Source organism: Ovis canadensis, chromosome 5, assembly GCF_042477335.2.
Source record: "Ovis canadensis isolate MfBH-ARS-UI-01 breed Bighorn chromosome 5, ARS-UI_OviCan_v2, whole genome shotgun sequence".
NCBI classification, from domain to species: domain Eukaryota; kingdom Metazoa; phylum Chordata; class Mammalia; order Artiodactyla; family Bovidae; genus Ovis; species Ovis canadensis.
In genome coordinates this window covers 106,130,240-106,157,237 of record NC_091249.1, presented here as the reverse complement: position 1 = coordinate 106,157,237, position 26,998 = coordinate 106,130,240, and the positions used below count along the sequence as shown (strand labels likewise).

Here is a 26,998-nt window from a genome sequence, read left to right as displayed (position 1 = left end):
CCTTATTCTACTGACTGGTGTGCTCCCTTCTGCTAGGGTTACTCCTCTCTCTTTCTTCAAAATAATTCTACCCTAGAGTTTGTGTCTCTCCATAAAGATACATGAAATCCTATGCCCAGTACCTCAGAATGTGACCTTACTTGGAATAAAGTCATCAGATAGGTAATCAGGTTAAAATGAGGTCACTGGGGCGGGCCCTAATTTAATTGGACACAGAGACAGCACACAGAGAGAATCTCATGTGAAGCTAAAGAGATTGGGGTGATGTAGCAACAAGGCAAGGGGCATCAAAGATTGCCAGCATCCCTGTAGACGCGAGGGAGAGACAAGGAACAAATTCTTCCTCATAGCCCTTGGAAGTGAGAGAGTCATTTCCTAGGCAGGTTGATAAGAAATCTAGGGGTCCCCAAGGAGAGAGGGGTCTGGAATTCTCAAGGAGGAAGAAAGGACAAACTTTTTTTTCCTTCTCTACATTCCTTAGGATTATATTACAATAATGTATCCTGCCTGAGGATAGTCTCTGGATTAAACCTTCCGGCTAATTCTGTTATCTTAAAATGTAAATCATGGGGGTAGGTCTGGTGAGGTCCTTACAACCTCCAGACATTCTTTGGATTCATTGGAGAGTATATAACTTCATTGCTAACACTAGCAAGGGGGTACTCTTTCTGCCCCCTTCTGATGCCTATGTCAGAAGCTTTCTCTATCTCCTTTATACTTTAATAAAACTTTATTACACGAAAGCTCTGAGCGATCAAGCCTCGTCTCTGGCCCCGGATTGAATTCTTCTCCTCCGGGGGGCCAAGAATTCCGGTGTCTTCACGTGATTCAACAACAACCTTTCAGAAGGAACCAAAATTGGATACACTTTGGTCTCAGACTTCTAACCTCCAGAGCTGTGAGGCAATACATTTCTACTGGTTAAGCCACCTGGTTTGAGGTCCTTCCTTATGGCAGCCCTAGCAAATGAAAACACCTAGCCACGTACCAACATGTCTACTAGTTGCTGGGAAAACTTAACAGTTATTATCTCTGCACTCTGTCAATGAAGAATACCAAGTCTCTTGTCTTCCAAGCAAGAGTTAGTAAATCACGTTTAGGATTGCCTTTTCCAAAACTCCAAATTATTGGCCAAGTTCCCATGCCTCACTCCAAAACTATTTCTTACCACCTTTTTCTTCAACAGCAGCTTGGGGTGGCCCAGCGTCAGATCATTCAGGATCTTATGGATGTATGAAAACAATTTTGGATTTTATTTTTAGTAGAGAACTTGTTAAATCTTTTGAATAGGGAAGGAACAAATTCTAATTTTCTTTTTAAATGGATTTCCACAGTTGCCAGTTGGAGACTAGATTGTACAGAGGTAAGAATAGAAGCATTTAAAACAGACACTTTGAACACCCATTGAGGACCAGCATAGTAGGTGTGGAGGTGGTGAGCACTGGTTAGATTTAGGATACCTTTTGAAGACAGAGCAAACAGATTTTGCTGAAGGACTGACTGGATATGAAACTTGAGAGAAAAAAGAATTAAACTATGACCTGAACAACTGTAAGAATCAACACACCACTTACTGAGATGTAAAGATACACAACAGGAACAGGGAAACAGGTTTTGGAGATAGTTTGCAATACATGTCAAACATCCTAGTGGAAACGTTGACTCAGAAGTTAGATACATTACTAAATAGAAATTAGTACAGAAATCAAATATATGATTCGTATAGAAATCAGACACATTAGTACAGAAAATCAAATCCATGGCTGGAAACAGATACTTGGAAGTCATCAGCACAGTAATGCTATATAAACGACGATGGAGGGAAAGAAGAGATCACCTGGGGAATGAAGGTGGCTCAAGAGGGGAAGAGTGCTGGGGCACATTAACACTAAGAAATGAGGAAGAATCCAGCAAAGGAAAAATCCAAAAACTCTGTGAGTTCACAAAATTCAAATGAAAGAGCTGTTCCAAGTTTCAAAGAGCAGGATGTGATTAACTTTGTCAAATGCTGTTGAATGGTTAAGCAAAACTGAGTTGCATTTGGATTTATCAGTATTGTTGAAATGTCCAGATAGCTACAAACTCCTTTTTCTTTTTAACATATAAACTAGTTAAGAGGTCTCACATTCCAGTGTGCATAAGAATTAAGACCTTGAGTTTATGCTTAACATCAGGTATTCTGCACCTTGTGGACCACTTATGGGCTTCCCTGGTGGCTCAGTTAGTAAAGCAAGTGTCTGCAATGTGGGAGACCAGGGTTCGATCCCTGGGTTGGGAAGATCCCCTGGAGAAAGAAAGGGCAGCCCACTCCAGTAGTCTTGCCAGGAAAACTTCATGGACAGAGGAGCTGGTAGGCTACAGTCCATGGGGTCACTAAGAGTCAAGAGTCGGACACGACTGAGCAACTTCACTTTCACTTTAGGGGATTTTCATGAGTAACTTTTACTGTCAGGTATTTTTGCCATAAAGGCTGAGTTTAGATCCAACTCACTGTTAGCAATGGGAGCCATAGCTTTATACAGCTGTTTCCAATCTATCCTATTAGCAGCCAGGAGATAGGAAAAACAGCAGGGTTAGGGAGCCTATGCTTGACTGCCTACTTTACATAAGTCATAACTTAGAGGTAAATTTAATCTTCCAATCTAGACTTTCCCACCTCCAGTCATTCCTGGAGTTGAATGAAGTGGGATACACCATGTGTGGGAGAGTTGACAACTAGCTGTATGAGCACTCTTGCAATTGTTTTTTTTAAATTCCATTCGGAGAATGAGGCTTCACAGTGTCCTGTCCTCTAAAGTTACCCATGAAGGAGTGTCTTACTTTAGCAGAAAAGGGTAAAAGAAAGGTGAAGAGTGTCCACAAGGAAATAATAGGGCAACTCTCAACCTCCCACAGACCTCTCTATTCCAGCCCCTGTACAGCCAGACACCCTGGAATGTGAAGTCAAGTGGGCCTTAGAATGCATCACTACGAACAAAGCTAGTGGAGGTGATGGAATTCCAGTTGAGCTATTTCAAATCCTGAAAGATGATGCTATGAAAGTGCTACACTCAATATGCCAGTAAATTTGGAAAACTCAGCAGTGGCCACCGGACTGGAAAAGGTCAATTTTCATTCCAACCCCAAAGAAAGGCAATGTCAAAGAATGCTCAAACTACCGCACAATTGCACTCATCTCATATGCTGGTGAAGAAATGCTCAAAATTTTCCAAGCCAGGCTTCAGCAATATGTGAACCGTGAACTTCCAGATGTCGAAGCTGGATTTAGAAAAGGCAGAGGAACCAGAGATCAAATTGCCAACATTTGCTGGATCATAGAAAAAGCAAGAGAGTTCCAGAAAAACATCTATTTCTGCTTTATTGACTATGCCAAAACCTTTGACTATGTGGATCCCAATAAACTGTGGAAAATTCTGAAAGAGATAGGAATACCAGACCACCTGACCTGCCTCTTGAGAAACCTATATGCAGGTCAGGAAGCAAAAGTTAGAACTGGACATGCAACAACTGAGTGGTTTCAGATAGGAAAAGGAGTACGTCAAAGCTGCATATTATCACCTGCTTATTTAACTTATATGCAGAGTACATCATGAAAAACGCTGGGCTGGAAGAAGCACAAGCTGGAATCAAGATTGCTGGGAGAAATATCAATAACCTCAGATATGCAGATGACACCACCCTTACAGGAGAAAGTGAAGAGAAACTAAAAAGCCTCTTGATGAAAGTGAAAGAGGAGAGTGAAAAAGTTAGCTTAAAGCTCAACATTCAGAAAACTAAGATCATGGCATCTGGTCCCATCACTTCATGGGAAATAGATTGGGAAACAGTGGAAACAGTGTCAGACTTTATTTTTTGTTGCTCCAAAATCGCTGCAGGTGGTGATTGCAGCCATGAAATTAAAAGACACTTACTCCTTGGAAGGAAAGTTATGACCAACCTAGATAGCATATTCAAAAGCAGAGACATTGGTGAGTAAGGTCCGTCTAGTCAAGGCTATGGATTTTCTTGTGGTCATGTATGGATGTGAGAGTTGGACTGTGAAGAAAGCTGAGTGCTGAAGAATTGATGCTTTTGAACTGTGGTGTTGGAGAAGACTCCTGAGAGTCCTTTGGACTGCAAGGAGATCCAACCAGTCCATTCTAAAGATCAACCCTGGGATTTCTTTGGAAGGAATGATGCTAAAGCTGAAACTCCAATACTTTGGCCACCTCATGCGAAGAGTTGACTCATTGGAAAAGACTGATGCTGGGAAGGATTGGGGGCAGGAGGAGAAGGGGACGACAGAGGATGAGATGGCTGGATGGCATCACTGACTCGATGGACGTGAGTTTGAGTGAACTCCGGGAGTTGGTGATGGGCAGGGAGGCCTGGCATGCTGCAATTCACAGGGTCGCTAAGAGTCGGACACGAGTGAGCAACTGAACTGAACTGAATTGAACAGCCCCGGGAATCAACCCAGCGACCGCGCCCCGCCCACTTCCGGCCGGGGCGCGGTCGTCGTCGTCGCGTGCGCGATGACGTTACAGTACCCAACGGACCCCGGAAGTGCAACTTGAACTTCATCGGGGCGCGGATTCCCGAGAGGGAAAGTCATAACAACCGCACGAGGGAGTTCGACTGGCGAGCTGGAAGGCCACGCCTCCTCCCGCCTCCCCCCACAGCCCTGCAGCTGGGGGCAGAGTTCAGGTAGGACCAGCGTTTGCCGGCGTGTGAGCTCGCAGGGGACAGGCCCGGGCCGGACTCAAGAGGAAGAGGCCGGCTCCTTGATTCATCTGGGGCGGGGGTCGCTGCCGCCGGATGGGGCCGGAGGGTACCCGGGAGCCAAGCTGTGGTTCCTGCGCACCCTTCTGCCCTCTGCCTGGGACCTCGCCGATGGGCAGCTTAACACCTACTATTCCCATTTTCAATGCGGGGCAGAACACGTGTGTTCCCTGGATGAGTCTCCTTCCACTTGGAGACTGTAGCGTAATGGGCCTTCCTAAGCTTTCTCAGGTTAGGGGGGGTGGGGGCGTATGTATTGCAGTTTTCTGGTTAAAGATTTTTCAGCGAAAATTACCATTACCTGACAGACCTTTATCAGAAATCATTCGCTGCAGACGGAAGACTATAAAGTGCAGTTATAAAATGCTCTCAAAACTTGTAACTTGCATGAGCTCTGGTGGGACACTTCACTGGGATGCATTCATAATTGAAGACTTGAATTTGAAATAAAGTTAGATATATTTTGGAGTCAGTCTTCTCTTTCCCTCATCCAGAGGTTTAACGTATATTCGTCTAGAGCTCCGGAGTGTGTATTCGTTGTGCCAAGTAATTGATTAGTTTTTGACTATACTTCATTTGTCTATTTCCCCAAATCCTCTCAAAAGTTGCAAAGGGAAAAATCCTATGGTTTTTCAGGCTACCATGTGCCTTATACCATTTACCAAGATGCGTGAAATATCCAATTCATGGTAGCTTTTGTCTTAAAGCTTTGTTAGAGATACATTCTTCGTGTTTATTTTTTATCCCTCATTGGGAGGAACAGATACACTGTATTTATGTAATGTATTTAGAAAACGAACGTCAAAAGGGGACGACAGAGGATGAGATGGTTAGACGGCGTCACCAACTCCATGGACATGAGTTTGAGCAAGCTCGGGGAGTTGATGATGGACAAGGAAGCCTGGAGTGCTGCAGTCCATGGGGTTGCAAAGAGTCAGACACGACTGAGGGACTGACTGAACTGAACTGATTTAGAAAGTCAAGGAGCATTTTTTTTGACATGCTGCTACCAGGCTTCTATCTGACTCTTTAACTAAGTATTCCTTCAACTTAATGGTAAAGCCTAAACCAGGGATACTCTGGATTGGCTTTGAGGCAGTGGCTACTACAATGCTGGTAAATGGTAAAATTGTACCAACGCCAAGAGAGCAATATGACCTATGAAACTGTAAACATCTATCCAGTCATTCAATTAACAGATACTCATTGGCCACTTTCAGCATGCCAGGTAGTGTTCTAGGTGCTGGGTTTCCAATAGCAAACAAAAGAGGTCGTCTTTGTGTTGAAAGTTACATTGTGGATAGAGAAGGACAATTAGCAAGTAAATATATCAAGTAGTGGTAAGAGCTATGAAGAGAAATAAAGCACACTGAGGGGAGAGAGAATGATGGAACATGCTCTTTTAAATAGTGTGGTCAGTGTCAGCCTCTTTGATAAGAGGACTTTTGAGCAGAGATCTGGATGAAATCAGAGAGTGAGCTCTGGAGCTTTGTGGTATGTTTCAGGCTCGGAAAAGGAAGATGTTTTGTATATCTTGGAATATCTTGGTATATCTTGGAATAGCAAGGATCTAGGCATGCAGGCATCAGTGTTTAAAATTCTCAAGAATATTCAGTGATTTGTGTGACCATAAGTGACCTTTTTTATTGACAGCCTATTTTTCTCAGCTTTCCCCGACAGACCTCTATGAGGAGAATCTGATGTCTTCAGATATGTAGAGATGTTTCCAAGCTCGCATTAGCACATTTACATAACTTGTCCTGTCTGTTTTAGGATCAAATTGGGTTTGTACAGTGGCTATGGATAGCTGAGTAGTGAGTGAAAAAAGCTAACTTATGTCAACTTTTCATTCTTTTTTCTCTAAAATTGTGGTAAAATACACATAACATAAAATCATTCGTTTTAACCATTTTTAAGTGTACACTTCAGTGGCATCAAGTATTAATACATTCACGTTGTTATGCAGCTGTCACTACCATCCATTTCCGGAACTTTTTTATCTTCCCCAAGCAAAACTCCATACCCATTAAACATTCCCCATTCTCCCCTTTTCTCAGCCCTGGGCAACCATTAGTCTACTTTCTCTATGAATTTTGTTTCTGCTTTGCTGCTGCTGCTAAGTTGCTTAAGTCGTGTCCGACTCTGTGCGACCCCATAGACGGCAGCCGGCAGCCCACCAGGCTCCCCCGTCCCTGGGATTCTCCAGGCAAGAAAACTGGAGTGGGTTGCCATTTCCTTCTCCAGTGCATGAAAGTGGAAAGTGAAAGTGAAGTCACTCAGTTGTGTCTGACTCTTAGCGACCCCATGGACTGCAGCCCACCAGGCTCCTCGGTCCATGGGATTTTTGCAGGCAAGAGTACTGGAGTGGGGTACCATTGCCTTCGGTTTCTGCTCTAGATATCTCATATAAGTGGAATCATATGACATTTGTCCCTTTGTGACTGGCTTATTTTGTTTAGCATAGTGCCTTCAAAGTTCATGTATGGTGTAGCATGTTAAATGTTCTTCCTTTTTTAAGGCTGAATAATATTCTCTTGTGTATATATAGACTACAGTTTGTTTATCTGTTCGTTTGTCTGTGAATACTGTGTTGGTTCCACCGTTTGGCTATTGCAGGTAATGCTGCTGTGAACACGGGTGTGCAAATATCTGTTTTAATCTCCTGCTTTCATTTCTTTTGGTTATTTACCCAGAAGTGGAAGTGTTGGATTATGTGCTAATTCTGTATTTAATTTTTTAGAAATTGCCATACTGCTGTCCACAAGGGCTGCACTATTTTACCTTCCTTCTGGCAGTGCAGAGGTTTCATTTCCTCTGCATCCTCACCAACAGTTTTCCATAGTCTCGCCAGACATATTTTCTCTCTTTAAAAAAAAAATAATAATAGTCATCCTTGGCCACCTCATGCGAAGAGTTGACTCATTGGAAAAGACCCTGATGCTGGGAGGGATTGGGGGCAGGAGGAGAAGGGGATGACCCAGGATGAGATGGCTGGATGCCATCACTGACTCGATGGACGTGAGTCTGAGTGAACTCCGGGTGTTGGTGCTGGACAGGGAGGCCTGGCATGCTGCGATTCATGGGGTCGCAAAGAGTCAGACATGACTTAGCGACTGAACTGAACTGAACTGAATGGGTATGAAGTAATATCTCAGTGGCTTTGATTTTTCCTAATGATTGGTGATATTAAGTATCTTTTAATCTGCTTTTTGGCCCTATTTTTATGTCCTTCTTTGGAGCATTGTTCATTTATTCTAAGATCTATTTTTTTTTGTTGTTTTTGGCTGTGGCACACAGCTTGCAGCATCTCAGTTCCCCATCCAGGGACTGAACTCAGGCCATGGTAATGAAAGTCTGGAATCCTAACCATGAGGCCACCCAGGAACTCCCCTTAAGGTCTGATCTTAATAGAAAATTTTGCAGGTTTTTTGGCAGTAAATTTTTTTAAGGGTTGAGAAAGCAGCCACCTTGTCTTCTGTTACCTTTTTAACCTTAAAATGCTATAATTATCAAAACTTAAATTTTCTATAGACCAAGTACCTGTAGTAATTCCAAACTTAGAAGTAAAAGAAACCATGAAATAACTTTGATAACAATGAATGAACTTCTGGGTATCAGACTGTGATGAAAAGTTCTGAAAAGCCAAAAATCATCCTGACCTGCTTTGATTCTTTTCTCTTTTTCTTTAGATGGGAAGGAATATATTGATTAGCTGACTGTGGCTGTGAAGTAGATCACTCTTGTGTTGTTGTTTCTGGTAGCTGAGAAGAGCAGGAAACAGAAGAGAGAAAAATGATGAAGAAACAGAGAAAAGATGTGTTAGGTAGCAGTTGGATGTGGCTAGATGGAGAATAGCAAAGGAGTTCAGTGACATTAAGGGACCAAGCCCTGGAACTGACAGGAGAAGACAGGGGACCTGGCAACGAAAGGACAGACAGTGATGCAGCTCCCCAGACTGGAAGGGGATGGGACAGGGCGGGAGTGCAAACCACCTGCATTTCAGCGTGTGGTTCTGAAATCAGCCAGCTGGCCTTACGTTATGCAGCCACACCTACTGTATACCAGGTCCAGTTCAGTCCAGTTCCAGTTCAGCCGCTCAGTCGTGTCTGACTCTTTGCAACCCCATGAATCGCAGCAAGCCAGGCCTCCCTGTCCATCACCAACTGTCTGCTGCTGCTTCTAAGTCGCTTCAGTCTTGTCCGACTCTGTGCGACCCCATAGACGGCAGCCCACCGGACTCCCCCATTCCTGGGATTCTCCAGGCAAGAACACTGGAGTGGGTTGCCATTTCCTCTTCCAATGCATGAGAGTAAAAAGTGAAAGTGAAGTCGCTCAGTCGTGTCCGACTCTTATCGACCCCATGGACTGCAGCCTACTGGGCTCCTCCGCCCATGGGATTTTCCAGGCAAGAGTACTGGAGTGGGGTGCCATCGCCTTCTCCGCACCAACTGTCTACCAGGTAACATATGTCAGTTCATCTGGTTCAACACTTAGTATCTGGAGGGTGTGCGATGTATACAGCCCACAGAAATAAACTTAAGTTGTTCAGACTGTATATCATATCATCTCCAGCCATAGAGCAGTGAGGTTTAATTGAGTTATTTAATGACTGATTTTGTAGTTTAACAATGTTCAACATTGTTAAAAATTATTTTTAATTTATCCGTTTAAGAAAGGAAGGACTTTTTATTTTTAGTATAAGATAATGCGTCTTTTTTTTTAAAACTGTTGAATGTTTTTTACACTATCGTTTATTAACTATTTTGTGGGTACTGCATTTAGCTATTTCAGTTATAAAGCTTATTTAAGTTAATTACTACGCTTTGATTTAAAGTGCTGAATGAAAAATTGTACCACACTCTTGCGTATCATTCTATGAATTTGCTGCGGATGAGGTACCAGATGACTGACTTGCTTAATGTTTCACAGCTAAATTAAAGATAATTTAGAGGTAGCAGTGCTCTGCTACTTAATCTGATATTGTGTTCTTGTCTCCTTTTTTGGAGAATGGTTCATTTTTGCTATATAGATACTGCAATATAGATAACAGATAATATTTGTTGTAAAGAAAAATATCACTGTGAAGACTGATCACTGAAGCAAAGCATTTATTGTATGTTTCTATTTCTTTATAGCAGATTGGATATTAATTTCAGGTGTAGTCTAGGTTGATCATATACTTAGGGTTGATTTGCTTAGTGGTTAGAGAGGGGTTGATAAGACTAAGACTGTGGATTTGGGCCTCTTAAGACCCTTTAGTAGCTAATTAAGGAAATGATAGCAACTAGTACCCAATAGTATAACTGCTAATGGCTGTGGATGTGGCTGGTTTTCCCATCGCCTGCTAATCATTGCCATCATATGTGATACGGTGTAAGAAGGCAGCAGGGAACATACTATATGTGGCTCAACAGACACAGTACTTCTATTTAAAAAAAAAATTCAGAGTTAATATCCAAGGTAATGAAGCAGTGTGATATCTTTTTCATCTGAAAAGCATAACTTAGCACTGTGTCCTTTGTTTAGAACATGGGAAAAAAAAAAAAAAAAGAACATGGAACAAGCTAGACATGTGACCAAAATTATAACTCAAGGTAAAGCAGTTTAAGAAACTAAAAAGTTTGATTAATTAGTAACTGAGATATTCTCTTGACTTGAATTACCCCATTATTCTTGATATCATGTCTTTGTCTATACTATGGAAGTGACTCTTACAGTAACTCAGGTAGTTTGGGAAATAATTAATCATCACAGTTCATTTGTCTTAATACCCATTAATGTAGTTGAAGTATTTATCTTGAGTGGTCAGATCCAGGAATTGGTTGGTCAACAAGAGAGGAAGAATCAGATCAGGAAAGCAGGGAAAGTACTGGCAGAAAAGAAAGGGCGTCTGTCAACAGGTATTATAGCTGAACAGGGATTGGACTCTTATCTCAAAAGTGATGGGAAGAAGTGGGGAGACACAGGAAGAGGAAAAGGCCCAAGATCTACATGAACTGAAATATGAGGCAAGGAAAACAGGGAAATAGTTAGGCAGGGTCTCAGTTATCTGAATCCGTAAAAGATGGATGCCTAGTCATAAGGCAGTCTGGATCCCATACTTGAGGATCTTATGTGCTGGTTGGGATGTCTGCTATAAAGACAAGATTTTAGCAAAATATTTGTATTATGATAGGAGTATGTATAGGATGGTATGGGAGAGGCACAGTGCCTTACCTGGGGTTTTTGCAAGACTTGGTAGAGACAATGATACCTAAGTTGAAAACTTAAGAATAAGTCATTTAAAAATAAAGTGAAAAAGCTTTCTAAACAGAAGAAATAGCTGTCAGCTGTGTGGTATTTTTTAAAAACTAAAACAAATTTGCAAATACTCGAGTAGAAAGTTTGATTGTTATGAGAGATGGAGTTGGTGAAACAGGAATCAAGTCATGGGATTCTGGACTTGCCTCTGTAGCCAACAGAAACTATTGAATGGTTTCTCTTGTCTCCTGTGTGACAAATAATTTAGCTTTGCCCCAGAAGAGGCCTGGTTTTTGCCCTCAGTTTCTGAATGGTGTCTTGCTGTGCTTGGGGACTTTGGATCACATTGTCTAACAGGATGATTAGAGTGGAGGCTGCGCATAGCCAGAAAGACTGTGTGACTTTAGTGTAGGGACTTTGACTCCCTTGGTATCAGCTGACATTGAAACTGAGATCAGCCATGTAAGCAGTCAGTCAGTCATGCCTATGCAATGGAGACTCCCCCGACCCCAGCCCACCCCCCCCAAAAAAAACAACCACTCTGAACACCATGTTTCCGGCAAGCTTTCCAGGTTGGCAGTAGTCAGTGCATATTATGCCATATAGTCAGCAGAGAGTAATATCCAAAACTTCACAGAGGGACTTGCCAGGAGGGTCAGTGGTAAAAAATCTGCCCGCCAATGCAGGAGACGTGGGTTCGATCCCTGGGTCAGGAAGATCTCCTGGAGAAGGAAATGGCAACCCACTCCCGTATTCTTGCTTGGAGAACCCCATGGACAGAGGAGCTTGGTGGATTACAGTCCATGGGGCTGCAAGAGAGTCAGACGTGACTTAGTGACTAAACAACAACAACAACACAACTTCACAGAAGACATCGGAAGCTCCGTTTGTACTCTCAACTTTGTCCTATATGTTTTTTCCCTTCCCTCACTTTAATCATGCTTAAACCATAGTCATGAGTATGAAAATTTTTCAGTGAGTTATTTACATTTTCTAGAGAATTATCAGGCCTGAATGGACTTTGGGCATCCTGTGCACTTGTAATCAGCATTAGGATTGTCGCATCAAACTCTATAGTTGGCCAAAGCCTTTCACATCTCCTTTCTCTGCTTCTTCCTTCCTCTGATTAGGAACAAAAATGGCTTCAGCATTTGAATGCAGGGCCACAGGAACTGATGATGTTGAAGTAATCTCTCTTCTAAGACTGAGGCTGTTTGGAAAAGTATCAAGAATGTTATAACACAAATGCTTCTAAACATGACATCCCTTCTAATTGCTATGGAGTCAGTTGCATCTCGCAAAATACATAATTTGAAGCTCTAACCCCACCAAAGTAATTAAGGTTAAATGAGCTCATGTGGGTAGGATCCTGATCTGATAGGATTCGTGTCTTGATACTGGAAACCTCACTTGATTTCTCTCTCTACCATGTTAGAACACAGCAAACAGGTGGCTGTCTAAAAGCCAAGAAGAAAGTTCTCACCAAAAACCAACGCTGTCAGACGTTGTGGGATTTCTAGCCTCCGGGACTGTGAGAAAATAAAGTCCTTTGTTTGCGCCAGGCAGTACTCTGCTATGACAGCTGGAGCAGACTAATACACCAATTTATGGTCTTTTTTTTTTCTTAATCAGCGATTAGGTTTCTTGTGCTCTAGCGGAGGAATGTTAGGAGTTCATTGAACTCAGTTTTCCCTGAGTTCAGTCACTCAGTTGTGTCTGACTCTTTGCGACCCCATGGACTGCAGCACTCCAGGCCTCCCTGTCCATCACCAGCTCCCAAAGCATGCTCAAACTCATGTCCATCGAGAAGGTGATGCCATCCAACCATCTCATCCTCTGTCTTCCCCTTCTTCTCCTGCCTTCAATCTTTCCCAGCATCAGGGTCTTTTCCAGTGAGTCAGTTCTTTCTATCAGGTGGCCAAAGTATTGGACTTTCAGATTCAGCATCAGTCTTTCCAGTGAATATTTCAGGACTGATCTCCTTTAGGATTGACTGGTTGGATCACCTTGAAGTTCAACAGACTCAAGAGTCTTCTCCAACACCACAGTTCAAAAGCATCAATTCTTTGGCACTCAGCTATCTTAATAGTCCAGCTCTCACATCCATACATGACTACTGGAAAAACCATAGCCTTGATTAGACAGATCTAGGTGGCAGAGTAGTGTCTCTGCTTTTTAATAATGCTGTCTAGGTTGGTCATAACTTTTCTTCCAAGGAGCAAGCGTCTTTTAATTCCATGGCTGCAGTCACCATCTGCAGTGATTTTGGAGCCCCCCAAAATAAAGTCTGTCACTGTTTCCATTATTTCCCCATCTATTTGCCATGAAGTGATGGGACCAGATGCCATGATCTTAGTTTTCTGAATGTTGAGCTTTAAGCCAACTTTTTCACTGTCTTCTTTCACTTTCATCAAGAGTCTTTTTAGTTTTTCTTCGCTTTCTGCCTTAAGTGTGGTGTCATCTGCATATCCGAGGTTATTGATATTTCTCCCAGCAGTCTTGATTCCAGCTTGTGCTTCATCCAGCCCAGCATTTCTCATGATCTACTCTGCATAGACGTTAAATAAGCAGGGTGAGAATATACAACCTTGATGTACTCCTTTTCCTATTTGGAACCAGTCTGTTGTTCCATGTCCAGTTTTAACTGTTGCTTCTTGACCTGCATACAGATTTCCCAGACGGCAGGTCAGGTGGTCTGGTATGCCCATCTCTTTCAGAATTTTCCACAGTTTATTGTGATTCACACAGTCAAAGGCTTTGGCTTAGTCAACAAATCAGAAATAGTTGTTTCTCTGAACCTCTTGCTTTTTCCATGATCCAGTGGATGCTGGCAATTTGATCTCTGGTCCGTGTGCCATTTCTAAATCCAGCTTGAACATTTGAAACTTCTCCGTTCACGTATTGTTGAAGCCTGGCTTGGAGAATTTTGAGCATTACTTTGCCAGCGTGTGAGATGAGTGCAATTGTGTGGTAGTTTGACTATTCCTTGACATTGCCTTTCTTAGTGATTCAAAAGAAAACTGACCTTTTCCAGTCCTGTGGCCACTGCTGGGTTTTCCAAATTTGCTGCCATATTGAGTGCAGCACTTTTCACAGCATCATCTTTTAGGATTTGAAAATAGCTCAACTGGAATTCTATCACCTCCACTAGCTTTGTTCGTGGTGATGCTTCCTAAGGCCCGCTTGACTTCGCACTCCAGGTTGTCTGGCTCTAGGTGAGTGATCACACCATTGTGGTTTTCTGGGTTATGAAGATCTTTTTTGTACAGTTCTGTGTATTCTTGCCACCTCTTCTTAATATCTTCTGCTTCTGTTATGTTAATACCATTTCTGTCCTCTATTGTGCCCATCTTTGCATGAAGTGTTCCCTTGGTATCTTTAATTTTCTTGAAGAGATCTCTAGTCTTTTCCATTCTCTTGTTTTCCTCATTTCTTTGCATTCAATGCTGAGGAAGGCTTTCTTATCTCTCCTTTCTATTCTTTGGAACTCTGCATTCAAATAGGTATATCTTTCCTTTTCTCCTTTGCCTTCACTTCTCTTCTATTCACAGCTATTTGTAAGGTCTCCTCAGACAGCCATTTTGCCTTTTGGCACTTCTTTTCCTTGGGGATGGTCTTGTTCCCTGCCTCCTGTACAATGTCATGAACCTCATTCCATAGTTCTTCAGGCACTTTGTCTATTATATCTAATCCCTTGAATCTGTTTGTCACTTCCACTGTATAATCGTAAGGGATTTAATTTAGGCCACATCTGAATGGTCTAGAGGTTTTCCCTACTTTCTTCAATTTAATTCTGAATTTGGCAATAAGGAGCCATGATCTGAGCCACAGTGAGCTCCTGGGCTTGTTTTTGCTGACTGTATAGAGCTTCTCCATCTTTGTCTGCAAAGAATATAATCAGTATGATTTCAGGATTGACCATCTGGTGATGTCCATGTGTAGAGCCTTCTCCTGTGTTCTTGGAAGAGGGTGTTTGCTATGACCCCTGCATTCTCTCGGCTTCATTTTGTACTCCAAGGCCAATTTTTCCTGTTACTCCAAGGCCAATTTTCCTGTTACTCCAAGGCCAAATTTTCCTGTTACTCCAAGGCCAATTTTTCCTGTTACTCCAGGTATCTCTTGACTTCCTACGTTTGCATTCCAGTCCCCTATGATGAAAAGGACATCTTTTTGGTGTGTTAGTTCTCGAAGATCTTGTAGGTCTTCACAGAACCATTCAAATAAGGTTCTTCAGTGTTACTGGTCAGGGCATAGACTTGGATTACTGTGATGTTGAATTGTTTGCCTTGGAAACAAACAGAGATCATTCTGTCATTTTTGAGATTGCATCCAAGTACTGCGTTTCAGACTCTTGTTGACTATGAGGGCTACTCCATTTCATCTAAGGGATTCTGGCCCATAGTAGTAGATATGATGGTCATCTGAGTTAAATTCCCCCATTCCAGTTCATTTTAGTTCACTGATTCCTAAAATGTTGATGTTCACTCTTGCCTTCTCCTATTTGACCACTTCCAATTTGTCTTGATTCATGGACCTAACATGCCAGGTTCCTATGCAGTGTTGCTCTTTACAATATCAGACTTTATGTCCATCACCAGTCACATCCAGAACTGGGTGTTGTTTTTGCTTTAGCTCCTTCTCTTCATTCTTTCTGGTTTTATTTCTCCACTCTTCTCTAATAGCATATTGGGCACCTACCAACCTGGAGAGTTCATCTTTCAGTGTCCTATTTTTTTGCCTTTTCATACTATTTATGGTGTTCTGAAGGCAAGGTACTGAAGTGGTTTGGCATTGCCTCCTCCAGTGGACCACATTTTGTCAGAACTCTCCACCATGATCCACCCGTCTTGGGTGGCCCTACATGGCATGGGTCATAGTTTCATTGAACTAGACAAGGCTATGGTCCATGTGATCAATTTAATTAGTTTTCTGTGATTATGGTTTTCATTCTGTCTGCCCTCTGAGGGATAAGGATAGGAGGCTTATCCTTAGACCCACTTTAAAGTTGAATCGCCTGAAATTGCTCAAAAACTTGAAAGAATTTGATCAGAGAGATCTCCAAGAGGACTTTTAGTTTACATACCATCTAAAATGATTGAGCAAAAAAGTTGGTACATGAAAGTAGAAGAAAGGAAAAAGGAAAAATGAAATGAAAAATAATAGATGGTAGGGTCTTTCCTGTAGATTGGATTGTGGTCTGAATTTATGCAGAATGACTCTAGGTTTGGTTCTGAGATATGGCAAAGTTGGTCTTACTGGAGATAGTTTTGGACCTCTTCTCTCCAGTAGGAAAGCATTTTTGATCTGTATCTTGTTCTTTTGGGATATTTTCCTACTTTTTTCTAGGTGACTAATATGATAAAATCAATTCATGCTAATATATTTCAGAGGTAATTATGATAAAAGTATTTTTTGCAGATATTATTTCATTTTGAAGCAGTGTGAGTGATTATCATGGTGAAAATTTGATCTGCCTTAGGAACACTGCAAGTACTTCTAACAAACTAGATGATTCCATTTTATCATTCAAACTAAGCTATTTATTTAAAACAGTTTATTTATTCTGAATATTTTTCCTCAATAAAAAAACGTGTATAATTATTTTTATCCAAACAAGCATATGTGTTTGTGTTTCTAACTGTTCCAGTTAAAAATATAAGGTTTTTCTGTCTTTCTCTTTCAACAAAAAAAGACTTAGAGCCAGATCAATCCCTAACACTGAAAATGAGTTTTTAAAGCTAATTTCCTTTTTTTTTTTTAAATCCAAAAACAATGGGAGAAAGCAGCATTTTTGCTTTGGAAAATCCAAAAGAAGCTCCTTTCCCATGTGGAAAATAAATTATTGCTGAATTGGAAAATCAGTAAGCAATTTAGTCAGTGATAATGAAAATAAATGAATCCGGGAGCTAAAGTGATGTGCAGTAGTTCGCTGGGGATTTGAATATTTGTTGTCTGTTGCTGTGTAACAAGTTATCTTAAAATTTAGCAGCTAAAATGAAGAACATCTGTTATCTGCATGTTCTCTTAGGGTTAGGAATTTAGGAGCAGCTTAGCTAGGTTCTTGTGGCCCAGACAGTAAAGAATCTACGTGCAGTGTGGAAGACCCGGGTTTAATCCTTGGATCAGGTCGGGAAGATCCCCTGGAGGAGGGCATGGCTACCCACTGCAGTATTCTTGCCTGGAGAATCCCATACACCAAGGAGCCTGGTGGGCCACAGTCTGTGGGTTTGCAAAGACTCAGACACGACTGAGCTTTTCACTTAGCTAGGTTCTTGTTCAGGATCCCTCGCAGGGTTGGAATTTTGGTGTCAGCTGGGGCTGCTGTCATCTGTAGTCTAACCTGGTCTGAATCATGTGCTTCCAATGTGCGCCCATGTGACTGTTGGCAGGAAGCTTCCCTCACTCATCCCACGGGCCCCTCTGTCCATACAGCTGCTCACAACATGGTTTTCTCAAGAGTGAATGATCCTAGAGAGGGAGAGCACACAGAGGATGGAAGCCACAGTCTCAGAAGAGTGATACTGTCGCTTCTGTTTACTGTTGGTCATACAGGTCAGCTCTGGTCGGTGTGGGAGGTTACTTTGTGGAGGCGTGACTCCTAAGAGTGGAAGGCTGCCTGCCACTGTCTGCCCCCCAGCCTGCAGGGGTTCCTGTCCTTTCCCCGTATACAGTGTGCTCACTGCTTCCCAAGGCCATCACATGTCTCATTCTATGACTGTATCACCTTGAAGTCCAGAACCACATCATCTAAGGCAGGTCCAGGTGTAGGTGGGGTTCCTTGAAGGTCATTCCTTCAGCATAGCTTCTGAGTTCACTCATTTCCACTTGTCTCTTCTCACCCATCTGCCCCACCTCCCAAATACAGTGGTGGGTCAGGCACAGGGTAACTTCTGTAGATGTTCTTGTTTCTTAAGGGGGAAAATGGGAGACACAAAGGCATCACTGGCTCATAGCATTTCTGAAATCCAGATGGGCAGTATTGATAGGGCTCAACCATGGGAGTTGTTATCCATGTTTACAGCTTTGCCATCTATACTCTTGGTCTTACCTTTTTTTTTTTTCATAAAATATCGTAGGTGTTTGCAGGTGAATGGTTTTTTCCATCTGCTTCCTACTGGTAAAACTGTAGTGTCCCAAAATCTCTTTTCATTTAAGATGTATTAAATCTTTTAAATGTTAAATTAAAAGATGTATTGAAAATCCTATAGACATCTTGTGGATATTCTGTAAATTCTATTGAGATGTGAATTCTATTGAGGTACATTTATTTAGTTAGACAAATGCCACAACTACACATACGTTTTAAAAGTTAAATCCTTGTATACTTCAGGCTCCTGCTTATTAGGCTGGGGGACAATGACTGTAAGCTTTCTAGAAGCTTTATTGTTTGAGAGAATCAGTAAGGCATACTCTACTCTCTTGAAAGGGCCTTTTGTCTGACTGACTAATATTCTAAGGTATCGCCTTTAATGTATTGATATATTAGTATTTAACACTCAGCTTCATCTTTGAACCATGTTTTCCTGGTAGTGTCCTGGATTTGCTTAGAAGACATTTCTTACTCAGCGTCATTTGTCTTCTGGAGAGGAATTTTTTCTCTTTTTAATAGACTGTATTTTCTAGTACAGTTTTAGGTTCACAGCAGAGTTGAGTGGAGAGTTCAGAGATTTCCCATCTACCTCCTGCCTCTTGGACTCGCACAGCCTTCCCTGCTATAAAATTCTGTATCAAGAGTGGCGCTACATTTGTTACAGTCAGTTAACCTATTACTGTTGTTATTGGTCAGTCACTAAGTGGTGTCTGACTCTTTGTGACTCCATGGACTGCAGCATACCAGGCTCCTCTATCCTCCACTATCCCTTGGAGTTTGCTCATAATCGTGTCCGTTGGGTCAGTGATGCTATCTAACCGGCTCATCCTCTCCTGCCTGCTTCCCCTTTGCTTTCAGTCCTTCCCAGCTCAAGGTCTTTTGCAATGAAATGGCTCTTTGCATCAGATGGCCAAAGTCTTGAAGTTTCAGCTTCAGTCCTTCTATGAATATTCTGGGTTGATTTCCTTTAGGCTTCATTGGTTTGCTCTCCTTGCAGTCCAGAGGACTCTCAAGATTCTCCAGCAGCACATTTCAAAAGCATCAGTTCTAACAAACAAACAAAAAAGCATCAGTTCTTTGGCACTCAGCCTTCTTTATGATCCAGCTCTTTCATCCGTACATACAACTGGAAAACCATAGCTTTAGCTATGCAGACTTTGGTCAGCAGAGTGATATCCCTGCTTTTTAATATGCTGTCTAGATTTGTCATAACTTTGCTTCCAAGTTAACCTACATTGACATATCATTATCACCCAAAGCCTGTAGTTTACATTAGAGTTCTCTCTTGGTATTGTTTATTTAGTGGGTTTGGACATATCTATAAAGGTATGTGTCTACCATCAGAGTATCATACAGAATAGTTTCACTACCCTAAAAAATCTTCATTAGTATGCCTATTCACTCCTCCTTCCTCCCTAACCCCTGGCAACCACTAATCTTTTTAGTTTCCTTAGTTTTGCCCTTTCCAGAATATCAAAGAGTAGGAATTGTATGTATGTGCAGGCCTTTCCACGTTGGCTTCTTTTACTTAGTAATACACTTTTTAAGTTTCCTCGCTGTCTTTTCATGGCTTGATACCATTTTTTTTTTTTAAGTGTTGCCGAATAACATTCTTTTGTATGAATGTACTACAATTGATTTATTCATTCACCTACTGAAGGACACTTTTGTTCTTTTTGAGTTTGGCAATAATGACTAAAACTGCTGTTGATATCTGTATGCAGATGTTTGTGTGGACATAATTTTTCAACTAGTTTGGCTAAATACCAAGGAGCGTGATCCTGGGTTGTATGGTGAGAATATGTTTAATTTTGTAAGAAACTGTCAAATTGTCTTCCAACATAGCTGTATCATTTTGCATTCTGGCCAACAATGAAAGCAAGTTCTTGTTGCTCTTTATCCCTGTCAGCATTTGGTGTCGTCAATGTTAAAGGATTTTAGCCATCCTAATAGTTGTGTAGTGGTATCTCATTGTTTTAATTTGCAATTCCCTTTGGAAGGAATGATGCTAAAGCTGAAGCTCCAGTACTTTGGCCACCTCATGCAAAGAGTTGACTCATTGGAAAAGACTCTGATGCTGGGAGAGATTGGGGGCAGGAGGAGAAGGGGACGACCCAGGATGAGATGGCTGGATGGCATCATGGACTCGATGGACGTGAGTCTGAGTGAATTCCGGGAGATGGTGATGGACAGGGAGGCCTGGCACGCTGTGATTCATGGGGTCGCAAAGAGTCAGACACGACTGAGCAACTGAACTGAACTGATGACATATGATGTTAAACATCTTTTTGTAAGCTTATTTTCCACCTGTAATCTTCTTTAGTCAGGATGTACTTATCAGGTCTCTTGCCCATTTTTTAATTCTTCATCAGTTCAGTTCAGTCGTTCAGTTGTGTCTGACTCTTTGCGACCCCATGAACTATAGCACGCCAGGCCTACCTGTCCATCACCAACTCCTGGAGCTTACTCTAACTCATATCCATCTAGTCAGTGATGCCATCCAACCATGTCATCCTCTGTCATTGCCTTTTCCTCCCACCTTCAATCTTACCCAGCATCAGTGTCTTTTCAAATGAGTCAGTTCTTTGTATTACGTGGCCAAAGTATTGGAGTTTCAGCTTCACCAACAGCCCTACAAATGAATATTCAGGACTGATTTCCTTTAGGATGGACTGGTTGGATCTCCTTGCAGTCCAAGGGACTCTCAGGAGTCTTCTCCAACACCACAGCTCAAAAGCATCAATTCTTAATATATTTTGAGTAAGATACCTTTATTAGATATGTCTTTTGAAAATATTTTCTCTTGGTCTGTGACTTGTCTTTTCATTTCCTTGGCGATATCTTTTGCAGTGCACGGTGTGGCTTCTTTTTGTTTAACAGTTCTTTTATTAATATATTGCTTGCTTCTCACATTTGAGTATAAGCAGCAAGAAGAACCAGGTGGCACATTCAGCACTCTAGGTAGAAGTCTCCTTGTTAGATCAATCACTTCCTTAGGTGCATTTTCTGCTTTTCGTATAATTCTGTGGGACACTAAAATTGCCACCATTACATAACAGACCCCTTCTCAAGTTCCAGGAACACTTACTTTGCTTTCTTGCAGGTCCTCACCCACAGCCTTATCAAGGACCATGGGGCTTCTATTAACAGATTCTTCAGTGGGATGGATGCTGTAGGCTTTCTCTAACACTTTTTTCAGACCCCCCGCTGCCTGATTCCAAAGCCATTCTCACATTTAAGGTTTTGGTGTGACAGCATTCCACTTGCAGATACCAAAATTGGTATCTGTGGTTGCCCTAAAATAAGGAGTTGCTGTACTGAGACTTCTGTAAGGCACATCACGTGGTTGACTGAATTACAGCACAGTTTGAATTTGCAATCCTAAAGGAACGGTTGGACCTTGATCATCATGGTGGGTGCATAAACGCATACTCTGAGGAAGCTGGGCACCTCGGATCTCTGATTCTGCTGAGCCTCCTTCGCCAGGAGAAGCAGCCCTTCTACGCCTTCCCAGGAGGTCAGTCTCCTCTGGCCGGAAGAGCCTGGCAGCGGCCTCCCCTGAGTTGCCCGCAGTGGGTCGCTGATCTTCCTCTTTTCTTATCCCCCCCATCTTCCGTTTCTTCTAGACCTGCAAGCAGACGAGTCCAAACAGACCCCAGAGGGTGGGGTAAAAAGATTAAACCACAAAGATGTGTGTGATTTTTTTCAGTTTGTAGAAACTGGAGAGTTGAGTGTGGGAATAGATTCTAAGAATGTGGAATCAGGTTAAAGGAATATACAGTCGGAAAGAAGAAGTGATGCTCCTTGTTCCTTTGAAACATGATGCATACTGTTTCCGCACTTGTAGTTTGATTAGTTAATGGCCTCTCTTACTAGACCAAGCTGTTCAGTTGCTAGGACCATTTATTTTTGTAACAGCGTGAGAAGCAGCAAACATTACATGCCAGGTATTGTTCTAAGAACCTAACACACATTAGTTCATTTGATCCCCACAGCTATCCTTTAAGTAGGTACTAATATAAAGTGCATTTTTTAAATGTGGAAACAAGGTTACTGTATTGAGGGTCCTCAAGACTGCCCTTAGGTTTGATGGTTTGCTGGCAGAACTCCCAGAACTCAGAAAAGCTATTAAATTCACAGTTGCAGTTTATTACAGTGAAAGGATAGAGATTAGAAACAGCAAACAGAAAAACCACATAGGGCTGAGTCCAGGAGAGACTAGGTACTAGCTTCCACTTGTCCTCGCTAAACAGTCATACAGAAAGTGTCTTGTTCTTCTATCGACAGTATGTGACAAGTGCAAGGTGTTAACAAGCAAGGAAGCTCCCCTGAACCTTAATGTCCAGAGTGTTTTTTGAGTGTTAGTCACACAGACACTGGGGGCTTTTGTGGTGGCTCAGTGGTAAAGAATCTGCCTGCCAATGCAGGAGATGAGGGTTTGATCTCTGGGTTGGGAGGATCCCCCCGAGAGGAAAATGGCAAGCCACTCCAGTATTCTTATTTAGAGAATACCGTGGACAGATGAGCCAGGCAGACTATCGTCCAGGGGGTTGCAAAAGAGTCAGACGTGATTTAGTGGCTAAATAGAAACAACAACACGTAGACATGACTAACTCAGTGACCAGCCCCCACAGAGATCAATCTGATACAGCATGCCACAGGATCCAGGGAATAAAAACATGCATTCACCATAAATCATGTGGTTACTATAAACTGCATGGCATGGCCCAAGGCCTCAGGTCTATGAGGATACTGTTATCAGGCGTGGTATTCCAAAGGCTTATAGGCATCTCTCAGAAGCCAGTCAAGGGTAAGTTCTTTCTTTACAATGCACAGGTTTTGGACATCCCAAGCCTGCCGACTTAACTGCACACCTGAGGTTAAGTACCTTGCCCTAGGTATTATATAGAAGAAATGGCAGAGTTAAAATTTAAGTAGAGGCATTCTGGCTCCAGTGGCATATGACCATATGTTCTATTGCCTTTTGGCATAGCTTCTGTCAAATACAGAATCTGGTATGTTTGAGGCATTGGATAAATTTTTATTAAGTGAATGTGGAGAAGGGAATGGCAAGCCATTCCAGTGTTCTTGCCTGGAGAATCCCACGGACAGAGGAGCCTGGTGGGCTGCAGTGCATGGGGTCGCAAAGAGTCGCAACTCAGCGACTGACACACGTTAAGTGAGTGAACGGAACAATGACTAGGAACTGTAGGCTGGGGCTGCTGACTCAGCAGAGGTGATTAGTTTTCAAGCTTTTTCATGAAATACCACGTGTCTCTATCCACTCCACGGCTCTCCAGAATCTATGTAAGTTATTAGACATTCACTGAAGATCAGCTTAAGTTTCTTTTTGGCTGTCTTCAGGTATGTAAATATTGCTCAGTTGACTTGAGTAGTAGGATTAGAAATCTAATTATTTCTAATGTATTAAGAAAGTATATGACTGTTTGAAATTTCAATAATTAGAGCTGTTTTTCTGGTTTACAGTGTTATGCATTCCTTAATAGTTGTTGCAATTATAGCTAAAGCTAAATACTTGTGATATTTAGGTTATTTTTCTATTTGTATATTTCTATATTTCTATTTGCTAATTTCTGTTGGAATAAATAACAAGATTTGGCTGAAATGTAACAAAATAATCCCTCCTCAAGTAATAGTTAATAAATTTGTTATATTATTTTCTACCCACAGGGTATGTATATCATTCTCCATGGAATGAGTACTACCATAACATGTAAAGCATTTAGGGAAATAGAATAAATCATGCCAATTACCATTTATTTTTACATTTAAAAAATCTTTTCACTTTTATCTGTTGTAATCTTATTAAGGTATAATTGAAGTTCAATAAATTGTACATATTTAAAGTATATAATTTGATGTTGTTTTAGCATATGTCCTTGAAATTCTCATCACAATCAAGATAAGGAATATTTTCATCATCTCCAAATGTTTTCTCCTGTCATTTTCTGTTGGTCATTTGTATGTCTTTTCTTAAGAGATAGCTATTTAAATCTTTTGCCTGCTTTTAAGTTTGATTATCTTATTATTGACTTGTAAAAATTTTTTTCTTCTGTCATCTAAGTATTTCCTCCAGTCTGTGGCTTCTTTTCATTTTCTTAATGTTATTTTTTCGAAGAGCAAACATGTTTAATTTTAATGAGGCACAGCTTATCAATTTTTTCCTTTTATAACTTGTGGGGTTTTTGCTTGTTTTCAGACTGAAAAAACTTTGCCTACTCTAAGATTCCAAAGATTTTCTCCTGTATTTTCTTCTAAATTTTTATAACTTTAGGTGTTATATTCTTGTCTATGATCTATGATCCTATGTTGAATAAGTTTTTATATATGATGTGAGGTAAGAGTTGATTTTTATCCTTTTCCAAACAGATAATTCAATTGAATCAATGTCATCTTGATTTCTCCCCATAGCCATGTATGTCGGCTTAAGCGTCGTGTGTAGGGCAGGCGGGTTACCCATGTGTCCAAAGTTCACTTTGTAATAAACTTATGAACAAATTTAATCAGAGATTACATTTTATTTGTCTTATCTACACTAACTTCTCTCAATTTAGTTAATGATAAAAGTGGGTATTCATAAATCAGGTCTTCCCAGCTGGCTCAGCGGTAAGAAGAATCTGCCTGCCAGTGCTGGAGATGCCAGAGACGTGGGTTCGATTCCTGGATCTGAAAGATCCTCTGGAGGAGGAAATGGCAAACCACTCCAGTCTTCTTGCCTGAAAATTTCCATGGACAAGGAAGCCTGGTGGGTTACAGTCCATGGGGTCAGAAAAGAGCTGGACATGACTGAGCACATGAGGATGATTCATAAGTTAATGAGCAAAGCCTGTCAAATACTGCATTTTATGTACCATGTACATATTTAAGTTTCTTAATTCACTTAGTAGTAAAGTGGGCCTTTTTGCTTTGTTAATGGTCTGAGGGGGAAAGAATTCAGTTTTTCAACATTTTTGATGTTGCACTCATTACTCATCACTTTTGCGGTCATAACTCTTCTTCAGCCTGATAATTTGCCTTTTCTCGGGGAAGACACTCTTCTGGCTTATAAAACTTGGGGTTACGTTATGTTCCCTTCTTTTGACACTGGATATGATTTGATAAATAACTGTCCATGTGATATTCATAATAGTTATAAAGCATTAAAATTCAGTGGTGAATTAAGATGTGGATAGGGTAGGTAACGTGGTATTTGATTTGTTTCGTTCATTAATCTATTATTCAGTGAACTTTGGGAATCACTGATAATCTGTCTGTCCTACATATAAGGCAGATTGCTGAGAAGAGCTCGAGGGTTTTATTCTAACCTGTGGTGGTTTGCACTTGGTTCTCCACTCCTGAAACTGACCTTTCTTATTTTTTAGTGAGAAATGCTTGGAAAGTAGAAGTAACACCATCCTCATTTCTCCCTACGTTTTAGTCCATGCTTTTTCTACTCTCTTCTGTTTACCTGGCATTGCATTTCAAGTGGTTGGAATGGAAAGTCAGTTTTGAAAATGTCAGAATTTATATACTGTTTATGTGGTCTGAAATCTTGTGGTTCTTCCCTTTCCCGTTTATGAGCTAGTTTGCCTGTGTCTGTCACATGTGTATAATCTGTGTAAATAAACCAGCTGGGATTGTTTACATATTGACTTTAAGGTGCAAATTACAGTGATATTTAAGGGAGAATGCCTTTTTTTCTGTTGTTGCCATCCTCATTGAGATATTTCCCATTTGATCAGTCTTGTACTTTTCTTGGTCTGACTTTTAAAAGATCGTATATCCTTTACATTTTCCATGTAGATGTTTATGCAGCCCTGATGTTTACTGGTCTACTTAGCGATTCAGAATATTCTGAAATCCTAAAATTAATTTGACACTTAGAAAAAGAAAGTTCTGTCTATGCTTCAAACCTATGCCACATATTTGAACCTAGCTTTATCGAATCCCTAAACTATTGTATTAGGCACTGACCCGACTGATAATGGAGTGATACTGTTTTTACTTATGGCTATTATTTTTAGTGTGCATTGCTTCCGTTTCAATGAAGATCTGAATATATATATATATGTATATGTAATGTAAACTGTATGTTTCTGTGTGTTTTGTTCCAACTGTTTATTAGTTCTTTCTGAATAAGACCTTGACTATATATCATCTAAATCCTACCATATCCTATAATAGTATCAATATTTTTTATTTAAGTACTTTATCTAGATTAGCTCATAGCTTTCATTTTAAAGAATGTCATTTAGTATTAGTTGTTTAATAAAATTGTGCATACAGTTTCAAAAATAAAGTAAGGACTTACTTAATTTTTGGCAACACTGCCCAGCTTGTGGAATCTTGGTTCACCAACCAGGATTGAACCATGCCCTTGGCAGTGAAAGCACGGAATCCTAACCCTTGAACCACCAGGAGTTTCCAGAGACTTTTTTTTGCATTAATTCTCTTTCTTCTCTTTATTGCTTGGGAATATTGTTTGCGTTGGTAGGCTTTGATCATTTTATAAACAAGCCCTGTTCCAGTCAATATTTATGAGCCCATAATATATGAGATGTCAGTATGAGTAAGATAGCTCCTATCTTCTGAGGCAGTATGGCCTGTATACAACTTGACCATAATATAAAATTGTTGTTTAGTGACTTAAGTCGTGTCCAACTCTTTTCCGACCCCATGGACTATAGCCCACCAAGCCCCTTCTGTCCATGGGATTTCCCAGGCAAGAATGCTAGAGTGGGTTGCCATTTCCTTCTCCAGGGGATCTTCCTGACCCAGGAATGAAACCTGCGTCTCCTGCTTTGGCAGGCGGATTCTTTACCACTGAGTCACGTGGAAAGCCCCTAATATAAAATACAAGAGCTAAAATACCTGATGTACTTAAGGAGCACACTCTTTGAGGAGAGT

At 41.1% G+C, this 26,998-nt stretch overlaps 1 protein-coding gene across 20 annotated transcripts in view; it reads left to right on the top strand.

The window, feature by feature from the left end:
* Positions 1-4,485: 4,485 nt before the first annotated feature.
* The window catches only part of ARB2A (ARB2 cotranscriptional regulator A), a 409,235-nt gene continuing 386,722 nt past the window's right edge, over positions 4,486-26,998 (top strand). For 8 of the 20 annotated variants that reach the window (XM_069590133.1, XM_069590125.1, XM_069590139.1 and 5 more), the window contains exon 1: positions 4,486-4,686. The gene's annotated coding sequence lies outside the window, so the exon portion shown is untranslated. The remainder of the gene's footprint in view (positions 4,687-26,998) is intronic. The other 12 variants (XM_069590122.1, XM_069590120.1, XM_069590123.1 and 9 more) reach the window with 3 other exon arrangements.